A 15,729-nucleotide genomic window follows, 5' to 3' on the forward strand; every position below is an offset into this window, starting at 1 on the left:
GCAACAACAACTGCCCGTGTTACACCAGGAACGCAAAATCCCTCCATCAGTGCTCAGACTGTCCGCAATAGGCTGAGAGAGGCTGGACTGAGGGCTTGTAGGCCTGTTGTAAGGCAGGTCCTCACCAGACATCACCTGCAACAACATTGCCTATGGGCACAAATCCACCGTCGCTGGACCAGACAGGACTGGCAAAAAGTGCTCTTCACTGACGAGTCGCGGTTTTGTCTCACCGGTTGCGATGGTCGGATTCGCGATTATTGTCGAAGGAATGAGCGTTACACCGAGGCCTGTACTCTGGAGCGGGATCGATTTGGAGGTGGAGGGTCCGTCATGGTCTGGGACGGTGTGTCACAGCATCATCAGACTGAGCTTGTTGTCAATGCAGGCAATCTCAACGCTGTGCGTTTCAGGGAAGACATCCTCCTCCCTCATGTGGTACCATTCCTTCAGGCTCATCCTGACATGACCCTCCAACATGACAATACCACCAGCTATACTGCTCATTCTGTGCATGATTTCCTGCAAGACAGGAATGTCAGTGTTCTGCTATGGCCAGCGAAGAGCCCGGATCTCAATCCCATTGAGAACTGGCAAATATGGTGCAGACATGCCTGTATCATCCACCCACATATAGACATGCCTGTATCATCCATCCACATACATATAGACATGTCTGTATCATCCATCCACATACATATAGACATGCCTGTATCATCCATCCACATACATATAGACATGCCTGTATCATCCACCCACATATAGACATGCCTGTATCATCCATCCACATACATATAGACATGCCTGTATCATCCATCCACATACATATAGACATGTCTGTATCATCCATCCACATACATATAGACATGCCTGTATCATCCATCCACATACATATAGACATGTCTGTATTATCCATCCACATACATATAGACATGCCTGTATCATCCATCCACATACATATAGACATGCCTGTATCATCCACCCACATATAGACATGCCTGTATCATCCACCCACATATAGCAACGAGATCCTTTCAAATACCTACATTAGCATGCAACATAGAACTAAGCCATTTGTATGGTATTTATATACTGTAACTGGTATGCTGTTGGGGATATTGGACTGTAGCCTGTGTCTCTGACATCATCAAGCCATTAGCTACACACTCTGTGTCATAACAGCTGTAGCAGTGGAGACGTGGGACTATTAGGATATGAATAAATAAAGCCAGTGGGAATACCACTAGAAAAACACAGCGTATCATCGTCTGGGTCTCTCTGTGACCACCGGCTGCTGGTCCCACACCCCACACAGCCTGGCTGGCCACTGCGGTGGGGTCGGAAGCCAGTTGGAGAGGGGGCTTGTATGTGCCTGAGGCCCCTCTGGAAGATACACACGCGAGCGCACGTGCACACACACAAACCTGTGTTTTCTGGTGGCAGTGCAGAGCTATTTTCATCCTGACAGAGACATGGGGTACTGTGGGACTTTCACAGGAGGAGGACATTTTAGCAGGGCCTCAAGCACAATCATCATCACCTATTAACCATTAACTGTTAAGGGACTGGAAACTTTTAAGAGACTGTTCGCATTTACAGTTTCATAGGGATAGTTGTATTTATAGAATCCGGAATGAATGCATGAGGTGGTATTGCACTTTTCTTGGGCACGTTACCCTGTACTGTAACCTATAGCCTAATGTGTTGAGATCATTTGGTAGTTCAATTGTTACAGTATGCCTCTGAGGTTTGAAAAGAGCTTATGCAGAAGTACATTGTCTGTTGTGATGACTTGGGCAGTTTAAACACACACATACAGTAACCTAAACAAACTGAACCTACAGTAAACACACTGAACCTACAGTAAAAACACTGAACCTACAGTAAACACACTGAACCTACAGTAAACACACTGAACCTACAGTAAACACACTGAATCTACAGTACACACACTGAACCTACAGTAAACACACTGAACCTACAGTAAACACACTGAACCTACAGTAAACACACTGAACACAAACATAGTTACAGTTTTTTACAATCCCTTACACTCTAAATGTGGTACTTGAGGCAGACTCAGTGAAACCATTAACTCATGAACCTAATCTTCAGACCAAGTCTGCAAAACTACAAGCACATTATTTGCTTTACACTCAGTTTGAAATTGCATTGCACTAAACACAGTTCTCTACATTAGACACGTCATTCAAAACTAACAGGTCTTGTGGTTCGTTTGGAAAACACTGCCATTCAAAATGATACTCATTTACTGATTACCTACACCCAGTGATTACCTACACCCAGTGATTACCTACACCCAGTGATTACCTACATCCAGTGATTATATACACCCAGTGATTACATACACCCAGTGCCTACATTACCTACACCCAGTGATTACCTACACCCAGTGATTACCTACACCCAGTGATTACCTACACCCAGTTATTACCTACACCCAGTGATTACCTACACCCAGTGATTACCTACACCCAGTGATTACCTACACCCAGTTATTACCTACACCCAGTGATTACCTACACCCAGTGATTACCTACACCCAGTGATTACCTACACCCAGTGATTACCTACACCCAGTGATTACCTACACCCAGTGATTACCTACACCAGTGCTCAGGTGTGAAAACACATAGCCAATTTATTCACTTAGAAATTGAAGCTTGAGCACTATAAACAGGCTTCAGGTTGGCTTTCTTGGTTTGGACAACAATGGAGGCCAATTAAAGGAGAGAGAATTAGAGGAAGAGGAGTGAAGGGAAGAGGAGGACGAGGACAAGGAAGAGGCCTGTGGTGACATAGACGAGGGAGCATGCCAGGGCAGGATACGCCACTCCAGACGCTACTTCCCCCACTGTTAAGCCAGAGAGAACATTGCTTGTGATGTTGATGAGGTGCTGTGATCAGACCCAAATAGGAGACAGGATGCACCCTAATTGTTTTTTTCTTTATCGTAACAAACCTATTTGTTTATCTTGTACTGTATTTGTTTTGTTTGTTACTGTTCATCCCGAAATTTGGATGAAAATACAACGTTTTGAAAAATAAATACATTTTGTTTTTCCCCCCTTGCTTTTCTGTTTACACTGTAAATATATCAAATCAAATTTCAAATCAAATGTATTTATATAGCCCTTCGTACATCAGCTGATATCTCAAAGTGCTGTACAGAAACCCAGCCTAAAACCCCAAACAGCAAGCAATGCAGGTGTAGAAGCACGGTGGCTAGGAAAAACTCCCTAGAAAGAGACAGCAAGGGCGGTTCGTTGCTCCAGAGCCTTTCCGTTCACCTTTACACTCCTGTGCCAGAGATGAGTCTTCAGTAAAGACTTAAAGGTTGAGACCGAGTTTGCGTCTCTCACATGGGTAGGCAGACCATTCCATAAAAATGGAGCTCTATAGGAGAAAGCCCTGCCTCCAGCTGTTTGCTTAGAAATTCTAGTGACAATTAGGAGGCCTGCGTCTTGTGACCATAGCGTACGTGTAGGTATGTACGGCAGGACCAAATCAGAGAGGTAGGTAGGAGCAAGCCCATGTAATGCTTTGTAGGTTAGCAGTAAAACCTTGAAATCAGCCCTTTCCTTGACAGGAAGCCAGTGTAGGGAGGCTAGCACTGGAGTAATATGATCACATTTTTTGGTTCTAGTCAGGATTCTAACTGAAGTTTATTTAGTGCTTTATACGGGTAGCCGGAAAGTAGAGCATTGCAGTAGTGTAACCTAGAAGTGACAAAAGCATGGATCAATTTTTCTGCATCATTTCTGGACAGAAAGTTTCAGATTTTTGCAATGTTACGTAGATGGAAAAAAGCTGTCCTTGAAACAGTCTTGATATGTTCTTCAAAAGAGAGATCAGGGTCCAGAGTAACGCCGAGATCCTTCACAGTTTTATTTGAGACGACTGTACAACCATTAAGATTAATTGTCAGATTCAACAGAAGATCTCTTTGTTTCTTGGGACCTAAAACAAGCATCTCTGTTTTGTCCGAGTTTAAAAGTAGAACGTTTGCATCCATCCATATCCTTGTCTGAAACACATGCTTCTAGCGAGGGCAATTTTGGGGCTTCACCATGTTTCATTGAAATGTACAGCTGTGTGTCATCCGCATAGCAGTGAAAGTTAACATTATGTTTTCGAATGACATCCCCAAGAGGTAAAATATATATTGAAAACAATAGTGGTCCTAAAACGGAACCTTGAGGAACACCGAAATTTACAGTTGATTTGTCAGAGGACAAACCATTCACCGAGACAAACTGATATCTTTTCGACAGATAAGATCTAAACCAGGCCAGAACTTGTCCGTGTAGACCAATTTGGGTTTCCAATCTCTCCAGAAGAATGTGATGATCGATGGTATCAAAAGCAGCACTAAGGTCTAGGAGCACGAGGACAGATGTAGAGCCTCGGTCTGATGCCATTAAAAGGTCATTTACCACCTTCACAAGTGCAGTCTCAGTGCTATATATACTGAATATGCATACATACTGAATATATTTGTGCACATGTACGTGTGAGTGCTATGACAAACTTCCGTGGACTCCACTGCACACTGAACATGCAACAGACACAAGATAGTTGTGTTTTTTACATTTGTCACGTCCGTGTGAAGTTGGCATGTATAAGAGATAAACATTTGATGGTTTGTGTGTAGAGTTTTGATGCAAAAACACAATTTTGAATGAAGTCTGGTTTTGCAAGAGATGTGTGATGTTTTCTATGTTGTGTGTGTGTTTTGGGGTTTAGTCTGTCTGTCTGTCTGTCTGTCTGTCTGTCTGTCTGTCTGTCTGTCTGTCTGTCTGTCTGTCTGTCTGTCTGTCTGTCTGTCTGTCTGTCTGTCTGTCTGTCTGTCTGTCTGTCTGTCTGTCTGTCTGTCTGTCTGTCTGTCTGTCTGTCTGTCTGTCTGTCTGTCTGTCTGTCTGTCTGTCTGTCTGTCTGTCTGTCTGTCTGTCTGTCTGTCTGTCTGTCTGTCTGTCTGTCTGTCTGTCTGTCTGTCTGTCTGTCTGTACCTCTCTCTCTCTGTACCTCTCTCTCTCTCTCTATCTCTGTACCTCTCTCTCTCTCTCTCTCTGTACCTCTCTCTCTCTCTCTGTACCTCTCTCTCTCTGTACCTCTCTCTCTCTGTACCTCTCTCTCTCTCTCTCTCTCTCTCTCTCTCTCTCTCTCTCTCTCTCTCTCTCTCTCTCTCTCTCTCTCTCTCATCCATGTCTCTCTTTCTCTACCTTTCTGTAAATGAATTGAGTTGAGCCTCCATGGTGACGGACCAATTACCTCCCCTCTTTCGTCCGGCACACAGGGAAGCAAATATGCAAAACAGACCTTTGTCAGATTTTTAGATTCAGAATGATTTCCCCAACCAGCCGTGTGGGAGCTATGGAATATGGAGGCTTAGACAGTCTATAACAGAGAGATCACTAGGGGAGTTGTGGGAGGCCAAAACAGTAGCAAACCTCTGCTAGGGAGGCCAAAACAGAGAGACTACAATGTGATCCCTCTGGTAGAGAGGCCAAAACAGTGAGACTACAATGTGATCCCTCTGGTAGAGAGGCCAAAACAGAGAGACTACAATGTGATCCCTCTGGTAGAGAGGCCAAAACAGTGGGTTTACAATTTGATCCCTCTGGTAGAGAGGCCAAAACAGTGAGACTACAACATGGCCCCTCTGGTAGAGAGGCCAAAACAGTGAGACTACAATGTGATCCCTCTGGTAGAGAGGCCAAAACAGAGAGACTACAACATGGTCCCTCTGGTAGAGAGGCCAAAACAGAGAGACTACAACATGATCCCTCTGTTAGAGAGGCCAAAACAGAGAGACTACAACATGGCCCCTCTGGTAGAGAGGCCAAAACAGTGAGACTACAACATGGCCCCTCTGGTAGAGAGGCCAAAACAGAGAGACTACAATGTGATCCCTCTGGTAGAGAGGCCAAAACAGAGAGACTACAATGTGATCCCTCTGGTAGAGAGGCCAAAACAGTGAGACTACAACATGATCCCTCTGGTAGAGAGGCCAAAACAGTGAGACTACAATGTGATCCCTCTGGTAGAGAGGCCAAAACAGAGAGACTACAATGTGATCCCTCTGGTAGAGAGGCCAAAACAGAGAGACTACAACATGATCCCTGTCTGGACTAGATCCCTCTGAGAGCCAAAACAGAGAGACTACAACATGATCCCTCTGTTAGAGAGGCCAAAACAGTGGGTTTACAATTTGATCCCTCTGTTAGAGAGGCCAAAACAGAGAGACTACAACATGATCCCTCTGTTAGAGAGGCCAAAACAGAGAGACTACAACATGATCCCTCTGTTAGAGAGGCCAAAACAGAGAGACTACAACATGATCCCTCTGTTAGAGAGGCCAAAACAGAGAGACTACAACATGATCCCTCTGTTAGAGAGGCCAAAACAGAGAGACTACAACATGATCCCTCTGTTAGAGAGGCCAAAACAGAGAGACTACAACATGATCCCTCTGGTAGAGAGGCCAAAACAGAGAGACTACAACATGATCCCTCTGGTAGAGAGGCCAAAACAGAGAGACTACAACATGGCCCCTCTGGTAGAGAGGCCAAAACAGAGAGACTACAACATGATCCCTCTGGTAGAGAGGCCAAAACAGTGAGACTACAACATGATCCCTCTGTTAGAGAGGCCAAAACAGTGAGACTACAACATGATCCCTCTGTTAGAGAGGCCAAAACAGAGAGACTACAACATGATCCCTCTGTTAGAGAGGCCAAAACAGAGAGACTACAACATGGCCCCTCTGTTAGAAAACAGAGGCAAACATGGAGGTAGAGAGGCAAAACAGAGAGACTACAATGTGATCCCTCTGGTAGAGAGTGCCAAAACAGTGAGACTACAACATGATCCCTCTGGTAGAGTTGAGCTACAACAGAGAGGCCAAAACAGAGAGACTACAACTGATCCCTCTGGTAGAGAGGCCAAAACAGTGAGACTACAAGATCTGATCCCTCTGGAGAGGCCAAAACAGTGAGACTGCGACATGGCCCCTCTGGTAGAGAGGCCAAAACAAAACAACATGAGCCCCTCTGGTAATAAGGCCAAAACAGAGAGCTTTACAACATGGCCCCAATCTGGTAGAGAGGCAAGGAGCTTTACAACAACCCCCTCTGCTTTAGAGAGGCAAGGAGCAAGGAGAGAGAGGCAAGGAGCTTTAGAATAACCCCAAGGAGTGTGTGAAAAGAATTGTGAAAGGTTGGCTGCAGAGTGAACTGTTGGGAAGATTGTGTGCTTATCCGAGGGCTGAACGAAGATCTAAACAATCTCATATAAAGCTCACTAGGGGCTTAACAATAACCCAAGGAGCTTTACAATAACCCCAAGGAGCTTTACAATAACCCCAATGAGCTTTACAATAACCCAAAGGAGCTTTACAATAACCCAAAGGAGCTTTACAATAACCCCAAGGAGCTTTACAATAACCCCAAGGAGCTTTACAATAACCCCAAGGAGCTTTACAATAACCCCAAGGAGCTTTACAATAACCCAATGAGCTTTACAATAACCCAATGAGCTTTACAATAACCCCAATGAGCTTTACAATAACCCAAGGAGCTTTACAATAACCCCAATGAGCTTTACAATAACCCCAATGAGCTTTACAATAACCCCAATGAGCTTTACAATAACCCAATGAGCTTTACAATAACCCCAATGAGCTTTACAATAACCCAAGGGGCTTTACAATAACCCAAGGAGCTTTACAATAATCCAAGGAGCTTTACAATAACCCAAAGGAGCTTTACAATAACCCAAAGGAGCTTTACAATAACCCAAAGGAGCTTTAAAATAACCCAAAGGAGCTTTACAATAACCCAAAGGAGCTTTAAAATAACGCAAAGGAGCTTTACAATAACCCAAAGGAGCTTTACAATAACCCAAGGAGCTTTACAATAACCCAAAGGAGCTTTACAATAACCCAAAGGAGCTTTACAATAACCCAAAGGAGCTTTACAATAACCCCAAGGAGCTTTACAATAACCCAAAGGAGCTTTACAATAACCCCAAGGAGCTTTAAAATAACCCAAAGGAGCTTTAAAATAACCCAAAGGAGCTTTACAATAACCCAAAGGAGCTTTACAATAACCCAAAGGAGCTTTACAATAACCCCAAGGAGCTTTACAATAACCCAAAGGAGCGTTACAATAACCCAAAGGAGCTTTACAATAACCCAAAGGAGCTTTACAATAACCCCAAGGAGCTTTACAATAACCCAAGGGAGCTTTAAAATAACACAAAGGAGCTTTACAATAACCCCAAGGAGCTTTACAATAACCCCAAGGAGCTTTACAATAAGCAATATGTCAATCACTTAATTCCCATTCTCATTAACAACCTTTTAATACTTTAGCCACAGAAATACAATCACTAGAACAGAAATAGCCCCTCCCTCCATTCTAGTGATTCTATTTCTATGACTATAGCATTCACAAGATCTTTCTGTGAGAAATCCCGCTAGGTGTTTTCCAGCTGAGTGTCAAACTGTAATATTAATAGCACCAGAATATCAAACAGGCCCCTAAGACGTCTAACAACTGTCTTCATGGGGAGTGGCGCTTTCATAAAGATCGTAGTTAACTCTCACTGGAGTCAAAACCCAGCGGGCAACACTGGTTTTATAAGGACTTCATTTCAACCAAACTTACAACTGCTTGTGTTTGTGAACTGGTTGGAATGACGACTGTATTCTTGGCTGTAAACAGGTGATAGCCACATCCTACACGTTTCCATCAGAGCTGGGCCAAATAATACTAACTATTTCACTGCCCTGTTGGAGCTGGTAACATAAGACATTCTACTGCCCTGTTGGAGCTGGTAACATAAGACATTCTACTGCCCTGTTGGAGCTGGTAACATAAGACATTCTACTGTCCTGTTGGAGCTGGTAACATAAGACATTCTACTGCCCTGTTGGAGCTGGTAACATAAGACATTCTACTGCCCTGTTGGAGCTGATAACATAAGACATTCTACTGCCCTGTTGGAGCTGATAACATAAGACATTCTACTGCCCTGTTGGAGCTGGTAACATCAGACATTCTACTGCCCTGTTGGAGCTGGTAACATAAGACATTCTACTGTCCTGTTGGAGCTGGTAACATAAGACATTCTACTGCCCTGTTGGAGCTGGTAACATAAGACATTCTACTGCCCTGTTGGAGCTGGTAACATAAGACATTCTACTGTCCTGTTGGAGCTGGTAACATAAGACATTCTACTGCCCTGTTGGAGCTGGTAACATAAGACATTCTACTGTCCTGTTGGAGCTGGTAACATAAGACATTCTACTGCCCTGTTGGAGCTGGTAACATAAGACATTCTACTGCCCTGTTGGAGCTGGTAACATAAGACATTCTACTGTCCTGTTGGAGCTGGTAACATAAGACATTCTACTGCCCTGTTGGAGCTGATAACATAAGACATTCTACTGCCCTGTTGGAGCTGATAACATAAGACATTCTACTGCCCTGTTGGAGCTGGTAACATCAGACATTCTACTGTCCTGTTGGAGCTGGTAACATAAGACATTCATTCTACTGTCCTGTTGGAGCTGGTAACATAAGACATTCTACTGCCCTGTTGGAGCTGGTAACATAAGACATTCTACTGCCCTGTTGGAGCTGGTAACATAAGACATTCTACTGTCCTGTTGGAGCTGGTAACATAAGACATTCTACTGCCCTGTTGGAGCTGGTAACATAAGACATTCTACTGTCCTGTTGGAGCTGGTAACATAAGACATTCTACTGCCCTGTTGGAGCTGGTAACATAAGACATTCTACTGCCCTGTTGGAGCTGGTAACATAAGACATTCTACTGCCCTGTTGGAGCTGGTAACATAAGACATTCTACTGTCCTGTTGGAGCTGGTAACATAAGACATTCTACTGCCCTGTTGGAGCTGGTAACATAAGACATTCTACTGCCCTGTTGGAGCTGGTAACATAAGACATTCTACTGTCCTGTTGGAGCTGGTAACATAAGACATTCTACTGCCCTGTTGGAGCTGGTAACATAAGACATTCTACTGTAACATAAGACATTCTACTGCCCTGTTGGAGCTGGTAACATAAGACATTCTACTGCCCTGTTGGAGCTGGTAACATAAGACATTCTACTGTCCTGTTGGAGCTGGTAACATAAGACATTCTACTGTCCTGTTGGAGCTGGTAACATAAGACATTCTACTGCCCTGTTGGAGCTGGTAACATAAGACATTCTACTGCCCTGTTGGAGCTGGTAACATAAGACATTCTACTGCCCTGTTGGAGCTGGTAACATAAGACATTCTACTGCCCTGTTGGAGCTGGTAACATAAGACATTCTACTGCCCTGTTGGAGCTGGTAACATAAGACATTCTACTGCCCTGTTGGAGCTGGTAACATAAGACATTCTACTGTCCTGTTGGAGCTGGTAACATAAGACATTCTACTGCCCTGTTGGAGCTGGTAACATAATACATTCTACTGTCCTGTTGGAGCTGGTAACATAAGACATTCTACTGTCCTGTTGGAACATAAGACATTCTACTGGTAACATAAGACATTCTACTGCCCTGTTGGAGCTGGTAACATAAGACATTCTACTGCCTGTTGGAGCTGGTAACATAAGACATTCTACTGCCCTGTTGGAGCTGGTAACATAAGACATTCTACTGCCCTGTTGGAGCTGGTAACATAAGACATTCTACTGTCCTGTTGGAGCTGGTAACATAAGACATTCTACTGCCCTGTTGGAGCTGGTAACATAAGACATTCTACTGTGTTGGAGCTGGTAACATAAGACATTCTACTGTCCTGTTGGAGCTGGTAACATAAGACATTCTACTGCCCTGTTGGAGCTGGTAACATTCTAAGAACATTTCTACTGCCCTGTTGGAGCTGGTAACATAAGACATTCTACTGCCCTGTTGGAGCTGGTAACATAAGACATTCTACTGTCCTGTTGGAGCTGGTAACATAAGACATTCTACTGCCCTGTTGGAGCTGGTAACATAATACATTCTACTGTCCTGTTGGAGCTGGTAACATAAGACATTCTACTGCCCTGTTGGAGCTGGTAACATAAGACATTCTACTGCCCTGTTGGAGCTGGTAACATAAGACATTCTACTGCCCTGTTGGAGCTGGTAACATAAGACATTCTACTGTCCTGTTGGAGCTGGTAACATAAGACATTCTACTGTCCTAAGTTCTACTGGTTGGAGCTGGTAACATAAGACATTCTACTGCCCTGTTGGAGCTGGTAACATAAGACATTCTACTGTCCTGTTGGAGCTGGTAACATAAGACATTCTACTGCCCTGTTGGAGCTGGTAACATAAGACATTCTACTGCCCTGTTGGAGCTGGTAACATAAGACATTCTACTGCCCTGTTGGAGCTGGTAACATAAGACATTCTACTGCCCTGTTGGAGCTGGTAACATAAGACATTCTACTGCCCTGTTGGAGCTGAACATAACATTCTAAGACATTCTACTGCCCTGTTGGAGCTGGTAACATAAGACATTCTACTGCCCTGTTGGAGCTGGTAACATAAGACATTCTACTGCCCTGTTGGAGCTGGTAACATAAGACATTCTACTGCCCTGTTGGAGCTGGTAACATAAGACATTCTACTGCCCTGTTGGAGCTGATAACATACTGCCCTGTTGGAGAACATTTCTACTGCCCTGTTGGAGCTGGTAACATAAGACATTCTACTGCCCTGTTGGAGCTGGTAACATAAGACATTCTACTGCCCTGTTGGAGCTGGTAACATAAGACATTCTACTGCCCTGTAACATAAGACATTCTACTGCCCTGTTGGAGCTGATAACATAAGACATTCTACTGCCCTGTTGGAGCTGGTAACATAAGACATTCTACTGCCCTGTTGGAGCTGGTAACATAAGACATTCTACTGCCCTGTTGGAGCTGGTAACATAAGACATTCTACTGCCCTGTTGGAGCTGGTAACATAAGACATTCTACTGCCCTGTTGGAGCTGGTAACATAAGACATTCTACTGCCCTGTTGGAGCTGGTAACATAAGACATTCTACTGCCCTGTTGGAGCTGGTAACATAAGACATTCTACTGCCCTGTTGGAGCTGGTAACACAAGACATTCTACTGCCCTGTTGGAGCTGGTAACATAAGACATTCTACTGCCCTGTTGGAGCTGGTAACACAAGACATTCTACTGCCCTGTTGGAGCTGGTAACACAAGACATTCTACTGCCCTGTTGGAGCTGGTAACATAAGACATTCTACTGCCCTGTTGGAGCTGGTAACATAAGACATTCTACTGTCCTGTTGGAGCTGATAACATAAGACATTCTAAGAAGGTCCACAGTCCACTCTATCACAACTCCATCAAAAGAAACTAGGTCCAATTTAGAAGGCTTTTACTGCAATGGCTTTCACCTGGCAGACCCCCACTGGTTGGTTCCTTCCAAATAGTTCATTTTAGTACATTGAGAAAAATGAAATAATGAAAATAGTTAGTGTCCAGGAATTGGTTATTTAAGGTTGTATCGATCACAGAGACCGTGGTCTAGTACGTTGTACAGACAGCTTGGATAACCAACGTGTTACAGTAAGAAGACTGTACACAATGCACTGTCAATATGGATTTAATGGGACTCCTCCTTTAGTGCTTCTCCTCAGTGCTCTCTCTTCCTTCCAGCACTCTTTATTTCCATTCTGTTTGGTCTTGTCTGCCTGAGCTCTCGTCTCTGATCCCTTTATAAAACGACCCAGTGCTGAGCACAGAGCACCACACACACACACACACACACGCACGCACGCACGCACGCACGCACGCACGCACGCACGCACGCACGCACACACACACACACACACACACACACACACACACACACACACACACACACACACACACACACACACACACACACACACACACACACACACACACACTAGCCTGCTGTTCAGTCCAATGCATGTGAGAATATGAAAGATGGAGGGAGAGAGATCAAATGGCAATATTAATGACGGGGAATATTTCTGCTTTCTCTCTCGCTCTCTCCCTCTCTCACTATCTCTCTGTCTCTTTCACACACACACACACACACACACACGCACGCACGCACGCACGCACGCACGCACGCACGCACGCACGCACACACACACACACACACACACACACACACACACACACACACACACACACACACACACACACACACACACACACACACACACACACACACACACACACACACACACACACACACACACACACACACACACACAATGCTGAGAATCACATTGGTCTGCAGACTGAGAAGACAGTTGGTGTTCTATTTAAAGCTGTGTCAGAAGGAGATTAATCTGATTGACTCATTTCATCTGGCATTATGAATACTGAATAGGCCTACTGAATGATGATCTATGACCTCAAATCTATTCTATTCACTTCCTTTATCCTTGAGGGGAACTATAGAACCTGTTCTCTATCTCCTGTGTGTTCTAGAATGTAGAGACCTGTTCCTATATATCGTCACAGCCAGGAAACAACACAATCCTATATCTACCCGGGCCAGTAGAGCATCTCAAATGTTTCAGAAGATATCGTTGGATTGTGTCTGAAGTTGACGTGTACCACAATGAGAATTGATTATGGTCTTGCCTCTGGGAGTTTCTAACTGAGAGGAGAGGCACTATGCAAGATGAACTTCATCCCTTCGTCTTGGAACGGGGACACACTGAGTCTAAGTCCCAAATGGTACCATATTCCCTATGTAGTGCACTACCTTTGACCAGGCCTCATAGGGTTCTTGTCAAAAGTAGAGCACTAAATAGGTAACAGGGTGCCATTTGGGCAGAGGCCACACTGCCGATGAGGGGTGTTGACCTGCCTACCTATTGATGACTGGACTGCACTTTTTTGCTAGAGTAAGCATAGGTTCCCCTGGCCTCTCCCCGCAGGTTCACACACACACACACACACACACACACACACACACACACACACACACACACACACACACACACACACACACACACACACACACACACACACACACACACACACACACACACACACACACACACACACACACACACACACACACACACACACACATATCCCCCTACCAACACACATACACCCCCTCCAATCAGTGCAACAAAAAAAATCTTTAAAATAAACACCACTCTGCCAGCCGGGCCATTGTACTTCTGTCAGTCGCTGCAGTCCAGTCCAGACAGGAGCCCAAAGGATGCCGACGCAATGCAGGGGAGAGAGCAGCACAGAGCCGGGGGAACTACGGGACTGGGACCTACGCTTACGGACAACGACCATTATGGACAACGGCCATACCAGGGCCATGCAAGGTACCTGGACCACTACTCCACTCCTACTTCTTAATGCCCTACTCCTTTAGAGCATGGTAGTACTCCAGGATAGTACTGATTTGGGTTAACTAAAGTGTTACTGTGTTCTCCAGCATAGTACTGTATTTGGGTTAACTAAAGTGTTACTGTGTTCTCCAGGATAGTACTGTATTTGGGTTAACTAAAGTGTTACTGTGTTCTCCAGGATAGTACTGTATTTGGGTTAACTAAAGTGTTACTGTGTTCTCCAGGATAGTACTGTATTTGGGTTAACTAAAGTGTTACTGTGTTCTCCTGGATAGTACTGTATTTGGGTTAACTAAAGTGTTACTGTGTTCTCCAGGATAGTACTGTATTTGGGTTAACTAAAGTGTTACTGTGTTCTCCAGGATAGTACTGTATTTGGGTTAACTAAAGTGTTACTGTGTTCTCCAGGATAGTACTGTATTTGGGTTAACTAAAGTGTTACTGTGTTCTCCAGGATAGTACTGTATTTGGGTTAACTAAAGTGTTACTGTGTTCTCCAGGATAGTACTGTATTTGGGTTAACTAAAGTGTTACTGTGTTCTCCAGGATAGTACTGTATTTGGGTTAACTAAAGTGTTACTGTGTTCTCCAGGATAGTACTGTATTTGGGTTAACTAAAGTGTTACTGTGTTCTCCAGGATAGTACTGTATTTGGGTTAACTAAAGTGTTACTGTGTTCTCCAGGATAGTACTGTATTTGGGTTAACTAAAGTGTTACTGTGTTCTCCAGGATAGTACTGTATTTGGGTTAACTAAAGTGTTACTGTGTTCTCCAGGATAGTACTGTATTTGGGTTAACTAAAGTGTTACTGTGTTCTCCAGGATAGTACTGTATTTGGGTTAACTAAAGTGTTACTATGTTCTCCAGGATAGGGACCTCCTGTTTCCTTTGAAGAACACTAAACTGCATGAATTAGAGCACTTCAAATGTTGCCTATTTATAGACTGTTGAAGGGCATCTTTCTTCTAAAAGGAGCATTAATGACTTGATGGAGCGTTTGTGTCTCTAAGAAAAACAGATACAGAGTAGAAGAATCATGTGACGTCATAGAACGAGGAAATGCTGGTCTCTATCTTTTAACACACGCCCATCATTCTAGACAGTTCATTAAGATCTCACAGTTCATATTCCTGACAGTTCATTAAGATCTCCTATTCCTGCCCTCCTCTCTCTTCATCATTCTAGACAGTTCATTAAGATCTCATGCATATTCCCCTCCTCTCGCCCATTCTAGACAGTTCATTAAGATCTCACCCTGCCCTCCTCATTCTAGACAGTTCATTAAGATCTCATGCATATTCCTGCCCTCCTCTCG

The sequence above is a fragment of the Oncorhynchus gorbuscha genome, linkage group LG06 (genome assembly GCF_021184085.1).
Source record: "Oncorhynchus gorbuscha isolate QuinsamMale2020 ecotype Even-year linkage group LG06, OgorEven_v1.0, whole genome shotgun sequence".
Taxonomy (NCBI): Eukaryota; Metazoa; Chordata; class Actinopteri; order Salmoniformes; family Salmonidae; genus Oncorhynchus; species Oncorhynchus gorbuscha.